This window comes from Hemicordylus capensis, chromosome 2 (genome assembly GCF_027244095.1).
Source record: "Hemicordylus capensis ecotype Gifberg chromosome 2, rHemCap1.1.pri, whole genome shotgun sequence".
NCBI classification, from domain to species: domain Eukaryota; kingdom Metazoa; phylum Chordata; class Lepidosauria; order Squamata; family Cordylidae; genus Hemicordylus; species Hemicordylus capensis.
This window is the reverse complement of record NC_069658.1, coordinates 265,269,250-265,281,646: the sequence shown is the minus strand read 5'-3', so window position 1 is coordinate 265,281,646 and position 12,397 is coordinate 265,269,250. Positions and strand designations below refer to the sequence as shown.

The 12,397-nt window shown below is 46.5% G+C and overlaps 1 protein-coding gene across 3 annotated transcripts in view; it reads right to left on the bottom strand.

Moving 5' to 3' along the window:
• Window positions 1-12,397, bottom strand: part of PLXNB1 (plexin B1) — a 199,424-nt gene that overhangs the window by 146,775 nt on the left and 40,252 nt on the right. For 2 of the 3 annotated variants that reach the window (XM_053291904.1, XM_053291908.1), the window contains exons 2-3: window positions 4,019-4,068; window positions 2,548-2,672 (exon numbers count right to left, since the gene is read on the bottom strand). The gene's annotated coding sequence lies outside the window, so the exon portion shown is untranslated. Of the gene's footprint in view, window positions 1-2,547; window positions 2,673-4,018; window positions 4,131-12,397 lie in introns of those variants that run through there. The other variant, XM_053291906.1, reaches the window with a different exon arrangement.

Genomic DNA, 12,397 nt, shown 5'->3' with positions numbered 1-12,397 from the left:
AGGCACTGGTTATAACCTATAAAGCCCTAAACAGCTTAGGCCCTGGATATTTAAGAGAATGTCTTCTTCACCATGAGCCCCACCACCCATTGAGATCATCCAGAGAGGTTCATCTGCAGTTGCCACCGGCTCAGCTGGTGGCTACACAGGGATGGATCTTCTCTGTTGCTGCCCCTGGTCTTTGGAATGCACTCCCTGCTGAAATAAGAGCCTCCCCCTCTCTGGCAACTTTTTAAAAGCTCTTGAAGACTCATTTTTTCACCCAAGCTTTTCAGCTTGACTGTGGTTTTAAGTGGTTTTAAGGTTTTCATTTTCAATTTGTTTTGTGTTGTTGTAAATGGCAATCAGACCCAGCTGCATTCTGCCTTGTCTCCTTTCAGCTTCCTATCAGCTCTCCATAAGGAAGAAGGAAGAGACTGCTAGTCAGCAGTTGCTGCTTCTCCTTTGTGTTCAGATCTGTTTCTTGAACTGCTACCCTGATTCTATCTCAGACCACACGCCTGACTCGAATCACTGGCTGCTCTTCATATAGTTAGACATTTCAGACTGGTCTGCCATGTTGGACTCACCCAGTCCCTAACTCATCCCTGCAGAATCTTAGTCCTGCAGGGATGTCCTCCTTATCAGTGAAGCGTCACTCCTGCAAGAAATACCAGTCTACAGCTGCTTAATAGTACATCACACATTATACAATATAACAGTGCAAGCTGTTTGTACAGCTTTACAGTTTAACCAGAAATGGCTGTCAGTTTATGTATATCAGTCTGTCACTCTAACCTCTCACTACCAATATGTTACTACCACTAGCCTTGCAGTGGATCAGACTATTAATCCTAGTCTAATGTTGTCAACTCTGACTGGCAGCAGCTCTCCAGGGTCCAGGCAGGGCTCTTTCTTTCCCATCACATGCTGACCTTTTAAACATAAGATGCCAGGGACCTTCTGCATGCAGGGTGTAGATGGAGAACTGAAGAAGTCTCTGTGTGTGTGTGTGTGTGTGTGTGTGTGTGTGTGTGTGTGTGTGTAGTGCCAGGGAAGGTCAGCACTCCTGTACCACTAATAGCAGGCTAGAAGAAGAAATTCCAGCAAGTAATGGAACTTTGCACACTAAGGATGGGCCCGAAACGTTTCGGAGGCTCCGAAACATTTCGGCCACCGGGGCCGTTTCAGCTTTCGGAGGCAGCAAGGGTGTTCCCTTAATGGCAGGGGAGGGTGCATTTACCCCTCCCGCCACATTTCCCCTGCCAGAGCTCTGTTGTATCAAGGTCCTTCAGGGTGGCAGCGTACCTCCCTGCTGCCCCGTTGCCGTCCTTGGCCGGAAGTGGCTGGAAGTACCAGGCGCGCTCATTGCGCACACGCCCATCTGCCATGCAAGCACATGCACGCAACAGGTGCATGCGCACCCAGTACTTCCAGCCACTTCTGGCCGAGGATGGCAACAGGGAGGCAGGGAGGTACGCTGCTGCCCCGAGGGGCTTTGATACAACAGAGCACCAGCGGGGGAAATGAGGTAGGTGGGGAAAATGGGATGGGCAGGGGAAATGGGAAGGGTGGGGGAAATTCACCCTCCCCCGCACTTAAGGGAACACCCCGGCCACCTCCAGAATGGTTCTGGGCACATCCCTATTGCACACCCCTGCATGGTAAGCTGCATCTGCTGAAATCCCCCTCTTAAGTGGACAGAGAGGTACCTCTCTTATATTTGGCATGGGAGAGCAACTCAGCATACCACCACCTCCAGGGGCTGTTTGTTGGTATCTCCCTTGTGTTTCTTGTTCAATTGTGAGCCTCTTTGGACCAGGGAAACACCTTCTCATTCCTATTGCTACATAAACTGCTTTTCAACTTTTGTTGAAAAGCAGTATATAAATAAAATAAATAGAAATCCCCTCTTCTGCACAACTATTAGAGGTGCAGGAGTCCTGCTGTCCTCTTTTGTATCTGGTTACCATAAGAAAGACTTGCACATGCCTTCTTGGGCGCAGCCTAACAGCCAATTTAAAACAGGCAGCAAGATTTCTAAGCAGAAGGAGATCCCTAACCTTAATATTACGCAGAGTCCTTCCCATTAGATACTCAATGGGCTTGTAAGGACAACTTGCAGACCACAGGGGGGAAATGCTATCCAACAGGCGCCTAGGGCAGCTGCACAATCACATCATAAACAGGATTTCAGTAGCAATAGTGGCACTGGCAAAAGGAAGAATCACATTCACCCAGCAGCAACAAATTGTGGTTTGAAACTGCAATGACGGTGCTACAAGGAGGAAGGAAGAGGTGTCTGATTACCCCGCAGCCAAGGCATAGTAGTTTGCCAAAGTATTCAGCATCTATAAAGGCATTTGCATTTAAACATCCTCAGAATCAAACTTGATGCAAGAGACTCATGATTGCCTCTCCCAATTCTTTTTTCCTTCATTAAAAGCAAGCACAGGAGGAAGGGAGATCTGGATTGGGATCTGACTACAGATCTCCTGTATCAAGTGTAGTCACTGTTTATTTTGCCTTTGGGCTGAATGCAGCTTATATGACCCAGAACAAACTTACCTGACTGCTATAGGCTAGGTCTGGTAGGAATCCACAATCTATGCGATGTCAGCAGCCGAATGTCTGCTGGTGAGGTGCTCAGAGCTGCAGCCAGGAGTCTGTGGAATACCTGGAGTTCAGGCAACCTAAGCAAAAACATGTTTGTAAGGTCAATGTATTACTGCCTGAAAGTAGTCCATAGATTTCCCTTATAGTGCATACATTTCCCTACTATGCCCAAAAAAGAACCCACACATCTAGGTTGCAACCTGAAGATGTTGCCTTTCCCTTTAAAAGGCATGAGGCTGTGACTCTGCCTGCCCCATTCTTCTATCCGTACTTTTGCCTGTCCTCTTTGCCTGATTAAGAAGCAGACTCCAATTCTGCCCCACAACAGGCAGGGGAGGGGAAGATGGGAGCAGGAGAAGCCATGGCTACATTATGTCCTGCAGCAGAATAACTTAAAGGGAACTGAACAACAGACAAACTGGGGGCCAAACTTTGTTTTCCTGAATGCATTTTTCACTCTAAATCTGAAGTACCTTTTCTTCTTCAAAAAACAGCCTCAGGGGACCAATCCTGATAGGATAATAGCCTGGAGGAAGACAAGAATTAACTCTTTTCCTCCAGAGCCATTTTCCTCCACTGAAAATCATCCCCACAAAGCTGCTATTTGCTCCCAAAGTGGCTATTTGCAGCAAATAACTGTCGGGGATAAACAGCCACTTTGGGGAGTAATTTCCGGCAGGAAAACAGTGTGAGGAAAAGAGTAATGCTCCCCCTTCCTACACATTCCGGTCCCCTACCAGGATCACCCTCCCCCATCCCATGGCACCTTGGTGTGAAAGAAGAGCTGCTTCTGGTCTTTAGCACACCTCTTAAACTCACCAACAGGTGAATGTATAGTCAGGCCCGGGCATATAGAGAGTGCAGAAGAACTTTGGTGAGTCTGGCTGATAAGGCTACTAGGAAGCAAATTGAAAAGAAGGCTGTCCTTTTTCTATTGCTAGAAACACAGGTCCAAATATTATTTTATTTGTACAAGTATCACTAAAAAAGAGAGCAGCTAAATGTGAACATGCTGGATGCTTCACACTTGAAGCTTTCCTCCCCTTGCACCCATGGACCCTCCTCACTGCATTTGGGGGAGGTGAGAGGGAGAGGGCACAAATTAGCTATGAGTGTATCGATTTTACATGTCCACAAAATCACATTTTCCAAACAGAGAAATCAATATTGGATACAAAATTCAGCATCCCAAGATTCTCGGCCTGTTTTTATTTATTTATTTACCATATTTATATACTGTCTGATATATGCATCTATAGCTTAAAACGCAAAGTTTCTAGTCCTTATGGCTGTGTAGATAATCTAAGGCTGTGTCTAGACCCTTGTACCATCCCTGCTGCCTCAGTCTCTGATCTGTGGCTTGCTCCCCACTAGCACAGCACTGAATCCTGATGACTTCTACATTTATTTATTTTTTGCTTACCATCTGGACTGCAGGGGCTTCATTTCTCTTCTCAGTCAATGTACTTCAAGCTACAGAAAACACAATACGCAGAATGTAATGACAATGTATTTCTTTAAGCAAAGCAAATGCAATTCATGTTGGGCCAGCAGCTAAGATTTGCCTGTTTCAGCATTGTATAGGGTTCCTGTTCCTTTTAAATGTGTGCAGAAGTGGGTGTGTTTTTCAGGTGCAGTTTCTCCCTTCATAGTGCTGCAGAAGTGGGGGGAAATGCTCCTTAGAAAACCATTCCATCCTATGTACCAATTAGAGTTGCTACCTTGACGGCACACTTTATCTGTATCTTTAACACACACAAAAACCCTTCCCTATTCTGGTGTCTTTAACCACAGCCTGCCATACAGAAATACAGCAGAGTGATGTTTTGTATGTATTACATTTTATTTTTACTTGGCTATTCTTCCATGCTGGAACTCAAGCTAGCACACACAGGGGGTTCCCAAGTGATCTCCCATCCCAGCACCAATCAGACTGAGACCAGTTGCTTAATTCCAGAAAGGTGGCTACAAGTGCCATCAGACCATCCCATTATTGAAAAGCTTCATTCTGCTAAGCATTTACAGGTGAGCCTTTTTTCAGGGTTTCCAAACAAAATCAAAGTCTCCCCATCTCTGGCTGTTTTTAAGCAACATTTGAAAACACACCTATTTTATCAGGCTTTTAGTTCATGATGTTTTAAAATGTTATTGGTAGTTATTTTAAACCGTTTTAAATTATCTATTGTCTTCTTTGTTGTTCATGTTTTAATTTGTGAACCACCCAGAGATTTGTTTATGGGGCGGTATATAAATGCAAAAATAAATAAAAGTGTGAGATTTGCATAGCTTTAACGCAAGTTCCAAGCGCATTCTTAGGGACTGTACAGACACTTCTGCACGGAGGCTTCTATGCTTCTTACTAATACAAACTTACACTCTGTATATACCCCTATCAGGGATTTTGCATGATTTTTGCAGGGCCACCTGCCTGCCAGCCCTTGCACTCAGAGAAGAACCCACCCTTTTTTAATGAGATCACCCGGCATTCTGTGTGTGTGTGTGAGTGCCCCCACCCCATCAACTTCACAATGCCTGAACCAAATTGGGTACAGCTGTAGGGACACATAGGGACAGCACAAAAGCATAGTTTGTAATGATGTCTTCCACCCTGATTCAAGATGGCAGACATGTGAATGAGGTGCAAAGATCTGGACCAAGTTTGCTACATCTGTAGGGATGGCTCAAGAGCATAGTTTGCGATGAAGTTATCCACCCCAATTCAAGATGGCAGACACATGAATGTCTGAGGTGCAAGTGGGCTAACTTCTGAACTGCCTAACCAATTTGGACCCAATTTAGTCCAGCTGTAGGCATAGTGAAAGGAAAGTAGGCAGATTAGTTCTTAGTAGAACAACTTGTTCATTATTACTTTTGTGGAGACTGGGATCTTCTTGTAATGCAAGGACAAGCCAGCAGGTGGCCCTATAAAAATTATGCAAGGTCCCTCCTTGGCGAGTGTTCAGCGTAGGGATATGCAGAATATTTCAACCATGAAACATTTCTACTTGAAACAGGCTTTTCGAGTGTTTTGAGCTCAAAACAGAACACTTTCTTTTAAAATGGCCTGTTTTGAGCTCGGAGCAGAACAACCCTGGTTCGATTGAAACATTTCAACACTTTGAGCACCATTTTGGAGGCCTGCTGTTCCCTTGCTGACTGGTTTGCCACTCTTTGCTCCTTGCTTATCATACAAATCAAGTGTTGTCATGGGCAACTCTGCCCCCATTGGTTGGGGGTAGGGAGGAAGGAGGGGGGAAACACAAAAGGAGGGTATTTCAAATTCAAAATGTATTCAAAAGGACTGGGAAGCAGAGAGAGCCCTTATACTGTGCCTCTTTTGAAGAAAAGGTTACATTAGGACAGGAGAGGAGGAAGGAAAGTTTGATTTTGTGGTTATCTTTTCTCAGCACTGAGAGCCAGCATAGCGTAGTGGTTAGAGTGTTGGAATAGGACCAGGAAAAGCCAGGTTCGAAACCCCATTCAATCATGAAATTCACTGGGTGACTCTGAACCAGTATTGTATCTCTCAGCCTAACCTACCTCACAGGGTTGTTGTGAGGATTTAAAAATAAGCATGTACAATGCTCTGAGCTCCTTGAAGGAAGAGCAAGATCTATATATTCAATCCTCCTGGGTGTGCCTTTAGAATGTGCGTCCTGGCACTCATCTGATTGGCTGGGCGGGGGAGGCGCCTGATAGGTTGAGGCTCACCTGCAGAGGCGTAACTAGGGAAAATGGCGCCCAGGGCAAGCACTGAAATGGCGCCCCCCGCGCCACAACATACTACATTATACTTAGGTTTTTCCTCACAAGCGCCCGCCGCCGCCGCCAAGCCAGGCCACTGACTGGCCACCAGGCGCCAACAAAGCAATGGGGGGGGGCGCGGGTGGTGCGGAAGGGACCGCTCGTGGGGGAGGGGGCGCCGACGCGCTCCCTTGACTGCTGCAGCGCTGCTGCATTGAGCAGGAAACATTTGTATTAACAAATTTTTTTAAAAAAAAAATTTTTAAATTGTCATGTTGGCGCCCCCCATGTGACCAGAAAAGATGGCGCCCGGGGCACGTGCCCCCCCTGCCCCCCCTATAGTTACGCCTCTGCTCACCTGGAAGGATTGGTCACCGCTGCCGCGCCTGATAGGTTGAGGCGCGGCCAGGAGGATTGGTCACCGCCGCCGTCACGCCTGATAGGCTGAGGCGCACCCAAGAGGATTGGTCGCCACAGTGGCAGCAGGCCCGGCCGCGGAGGCCAGGCCAAGGAGGGGAGAGAGAAAGTGGGGGAAAGAAGTGGCGGTGGGGAGGAGAGGCAGCTGGGCCTGGACGTGGTCAGGAAGCGGAGACTGGGGCAGAAGGTGGGGGGAAGAGGTAACCACCAGCCCCAAAGAGCGCACAGATGCTCTGTGCTGGGTCGGCTAGTATAAATGTAATAAATAAATAAACAAGCAAACAAACAACTTAAATATGCTGCGCTATTGCTGCTATAACTATCTGGTTTTGCTGGATCTCAGATTGACAAAGGCAGAACTTGGGTGCCTGCCTGCTGAGTTGTGGTTTGTTTTGTTTGTGGGATAGTATTGTGGTGAGAAATGGAAAGTCGCAGCTCTCTGTGTGTGTGTGTGTGTGTGTGTGTGTGTGTGTTGTGTAATATTTCTTGGTGACTGCTGTGATGAGCTCCATGACTGGCCTTGAGACTAACCTGTGCTTCACTCACTGCTCTGGTCCACTCTGCAATTTGCATTGCAATGTGTATTCAGTCAAAAGGTGGTTGAAGTTGCTCTAGTGGAGCATATGGCTATGCTTGCTGCTAAGTAAGGGTGCTGCTGTGACAGCTGCTGCAATGCTAGGAAGTAACATAATTTTGTGTAAGAGAGCAGCTTGTGCCAATGATGTTACTGCAGTGCAGGTACTGTGGCTGGCAGTGGATTCTGGGTCAATGATTCTTTTTGGCCATTTTTGGCCTGTGTTTGAAATGTGTGTTCTGTGTTGGGAGGGACAAATTCCCTTCTGCAGTGTTTTTCAAGGCAGGGTTACAAAATGCATTGCAAATAGCAATGCAAAACTTGTGTGGTGAAGTGGTAGGTAGCGCCCATCATGCCCTTCCACACAACCCACTACCCATGGGGAACAACGGGGCATTTTGAGTTCCCCCATTGTTCCCTGTGGCTGAAGCACTCAAAGCGTTTTGAGTTGTTTTGTCGAAACAGCTGGCTCAGCCGCTGTTTTGACAAAACATTTTGGCGTTTTGTGTTTTGTTTCTAGCTCAAAACAGGATGCAAAATCTGTTTCGTGCACATCCCTGGTTCAGAAGGTAAGATTACGCTAGGAAGAACTGTGGAAGCTTGCAGGAGTGCCTTTACAGTGAGTAAGATCACACTTGGAACCTGTATAAAAGCTTTGCAGATTCCACACTCACAGAATCTGCACTCTGGAAACTGTGTGTTAAGTTGCTCCTGAAAACACAGAAACAAGTAAAAAGGTGGCAAACCTGACTGGCAACCTGGCACCAATTACAGCCTTCGTCAGTAACTATTTTTAACTAGAGAGCTCCTTTGATAATAGTGTTTGCCAAGGATCCATCCTGCACCTCTCAAAATGGTCTGTTGCCAAGTCCCATTACCACAAATGCTGCACATCCACATTCTCCTTTGCCTCTGAGATTGGCGGCACTCAGAGGTCCAGATCTGGCCCAAGAGCTGTCAGTAGCTAAGCCCCTAAACTTTGTTCTGCACTAAATCTGAAAAAACTATCTATACTACTCCAGGGGGCTTCTCTCTAATGATCCAATCCTGGGCAAGGCAAAAAGTAGCTAGAACAGTGTCACATTATAAACAGTGGTATTGCACTAGTGCAGCAAAACACCCAGGACAGCAGTGGAGCAACTCAATAGCCTGAGGCCTCGTGGGAGTCAGATGTACACAGAGAGGGGGTTTGGCTGGGGCAAGAATGACACTAACCAAAACAGGATGCATTCCTTGGAGGAAGGGTGAGATAAAATCTAATCAATGCATTAGCAACATCCACACCAACTTACATCAGCACAACTATGTGACCTCAGAACATGAGTTCTGACTCAGAAACACGAGAAATAGGCCATCAAGGCAGATCAGACAAATACATGGATGATAGGGTCAATCAATGGATATAAAAACAGGGGATAGGTTATAGCTGTTAGGATGGCCTGCCCTCCTATTAAGATGGTCCACCCGAGAAGGTAATTGGATCCCATAGGATTTCAAGAAGCCTTGGAGGGATTTAGTGTTGGCTCTGCTGGTGATCCTGTTGATGCCCTGGTGGAGAATTGGAACAGCAAACTCACCGGGGCAGTAGACATGATCGCTCCTAAGCGTCCTCTCCGACCCGCTTCAAAACTGGCCCCTTGGTATACGGAAGATCTACGGGGGCTGAAGCAGCAAGGTAGACAACTAGAGCGCAGGTGGAGGAAGACTCTGCTTGAATCCGACAGATTGCAACACAGAGTTCATTTGAAGACCTAAGCTTAGGCGATACGTGCAGCAAAGAAGCAATTCTTTTCTGCCCATATTGCATCTGCCAGTTCACATCCAGCGGAGTTGTTCAGGGTTGTGAGGGGGAAATCTCTCGTATTCGGGCCGACTTAGATTCCATCTCCACAATTGCTTCAGTATCTGATGTGGAGGTATCCAGCGACTCCTCTTATGTGGTTAGGCTGGATCAGTTCCAGCCAGTTTGTGACTCCTGAGGATGTGGACAAGCTGACTGGAATGGTGCGGCCCACCACCTGTCCTCTTGACCCTTGCCCGACATGGCTTATATTATCTGGCAGGGGGGTTGTTGTAGAAGGCCTGGTAGAGATTATAAATGTGTCTCTGAGGGAAGGTAGGATGCCTCCTAGTCTTAAGGAGGCAATTATTAGACCACTTCTGAAGAAGCCTACTTTGGATCCCTCAGAGTTGAGTAACTATAGGCCTGTCTCCAACCTTCCGTGGTTGGGCAAGGTGACTGAGAGGGTGGTGGTCTCTCAGCTCCAGACAGTCTTGGAGGAAACGGATTAGCTAGACCCATTTCAAACTGGCTTCTGGGTGGAGTTGGTCGGCCTGATGGATGATCTCCAATTGGAAATGGACAGAGGAAATGTGACTCTGTTGGTCCTTTTGGACCTTTCGGCGGCTTTCGATACTATCAATCATAGTAACTTTCTGTAGCATCTGAGAGGGTTGGGGGTGGGAGGCACTGCTCTGCAGTGGTTCCGCTCCTACCTCTCAGGCAGGTTCCAGATGGTGTCCCTTGGAGACTGTTGTTCTTCATAATCTGAACTTTTGTATGGTGTCCCCCAGGGCTCCGTATTGTCTCCGATGTTGTTTAACATCTACATGAAACAGCTCGGAGAGATCATCAGGAGATTTGGTTCAGAGTGCTATCAGTATGCTGATGACACCCAAATCTATTTCTCCATGTCAGCATCATCGGAAGAGGGCATAACCTCCCTAAATGCCTGCCTGGAGGGGAGTAATGGGCTGGATGAGGGATAACAAACTGAGACTGAATCCAGAGAAGATGGAGGTACTCATTATGTGGGTTCGGAACTCGAGAGACTATTTTGATCTGCCTGTTCTGGATGGAGTCACACTTCCCCAGAAGGAACAGGTACACAGTCTAGGGGTGCTTCTGGATCCAAGTCTCTCCCTGGTCTCCCAGGTTGAGGCGGTGGCCAGAAGTGCCTTCTATCAGCTTAGACTGATATGCCAGCTGCGTCTGTTTCTTGAGATGAACGACCTCAAAACAGTGGTACAGACTGGCTTACTGCAATGAGCTCTATGTGGGACTGCCCTTGTACACAGTCCAGAAACTACAGTTGGTCCAGAATGCGGCAGCCAGGCTGGTCTCTGGGTCATCCAAGAGAGACCATATTACTCCTGTATTGAAGGAGTTACACTGGCTGCCGATATATTTCCGGGCAAAATACAAGGTGTTGGTCATAACCTATAAAGCCCTGGGTATTTAACAGCTTGGGCCCTGGGTATTTAAGAGAACGTCTTCTTCATCATGAACCGCACCACCCATTGAGATCATCAGGAGAGGTCCATCTGCATTTGCCACCAGCTCATCTGGTGGCTACTCAGGGACGGGCCTTCTCCATTGCTGCTCCGAGGCTTTGGAATGCACTCCCCAGTTAAATAAGAACCTCCCCATCTCTGACAACTTTTTAAAAGTCTTTAAAGACGCATTTGTTCACTCAGGCTTTTAACTGATATTGTTTTGATTGTTTTAATGTTGTTTTTAGAATATTGTTTTAACATTTTAAATTGTGTTTTAAATTTCTTGTTTTGTTTTTGTTTTTAACTAATGTTTTACTTTTGTTTTTATCTTATTGTAAACTGCCCAGAGACGTAAGTTTTGGGTGGAATAAAAATAAGTTAAATAAATAAATAAATAAATAAATAAATAATCGCTCACGGGTAGAGCACATGCTTTTACATGCAGAAGGCCTCAGACTGAATTCTTGGCATCTCCGGGCAGGACTGTCTGAACTCAGGAGAGCCGCTGCCAGTCAAACGAAACCTTCATGATTAAGGGCAGAGTGTCTCCCGTTGATGGAGGAAAACAAACACCAGGGCATGACTATCATATCACGCCCTCCCCGTGAGGAGCAAGGCATCCTGCTGGCCCCTCCTGAAGTCAGAATGCAGGACTAGATGGATCCTTAGTTTACTGTAACATACTAGGAACTGTAGGACAGGGACTGCAAATAAATAAGCCAGTATTGTAATGTATTGTGTCTACATCTACAGTGTGACCACACTTGGAATACTGTGTTCATTTCTGGTTGGGTTCAAAGCATCCAAAAAATATACCAGAGAAATGAAAAAGATTCAGAAAAGTTATCAAGTTATCAAAATTACTGATAACTAATGAGGAGAGACTAATGTGTCTGAGCCTTTTTGCTTTAAATAAAGACTAAGGGAAACACGGGGAGACATGCTACACAGTCCTCCATCACCGCAAGGAGGGCTGCAGGTGTGGAAGAAGCCTTCAGGGGCGCTGAAGGTTTCTTTACACAGCAGACCGGGTGTGGAGGGGGAGCAATTTCCACCTCTCCCCTCCCTTCTAAAGGCCCTTTACACTTGAATAAATCTGTTCCTGAGGGCTGTGTGACTCTCAGAAACAGATGTATACAAGTTGGGGACCTGTGGGCCTCCTTCCAGCAATGGAGGGCTGTGCATCATGTCACCTACTGTAAAATTATGAATAATGTGGAGAAATTCAGAACAGATAAAATAGAAGATACCGTGTATAATTAACTTATAGAACTCACTGCCACAAGAAATGACCACAGCCAGTAGCTTAGATGGCTGGTCACTTTAAAAGTGATCAGACAAAATCCATGCAGAATAGGTCTATCAACAAGTATTAGCCATGATAACTAATGGAACCTCCATATTCAGAGCAGCATACCTCTGAGCACCAGATACTCGGGATAAACAGGGTGAGGGTGCTGCCTTTATGCCTTGCCAGTGGGCTTCCCAGAAGTACAGGTACTTCCCAGAAGTATCCAGCATCCTATTCTCACTGTGGAGAACAGGATGCAGGATCCATGATGGGCCTTTTGGTCAGACCTAGCAAGACAATTATTATGAGCGGGGCAATAATTATGTTCAAGGTTCATAACCAAAACAGACCTCAGAATGGCGACTAGTTTGCACTGATGCCCATGCAGGTCAGCTGCAAGTCCTTTGCAGGCACAGATAGTACCATACTATAAAGGGGGCGGGGGGTAAGCCTACTCCAGCTGCACAAAGGCTTGGCACTCCTGTGGAATAATATGGGAA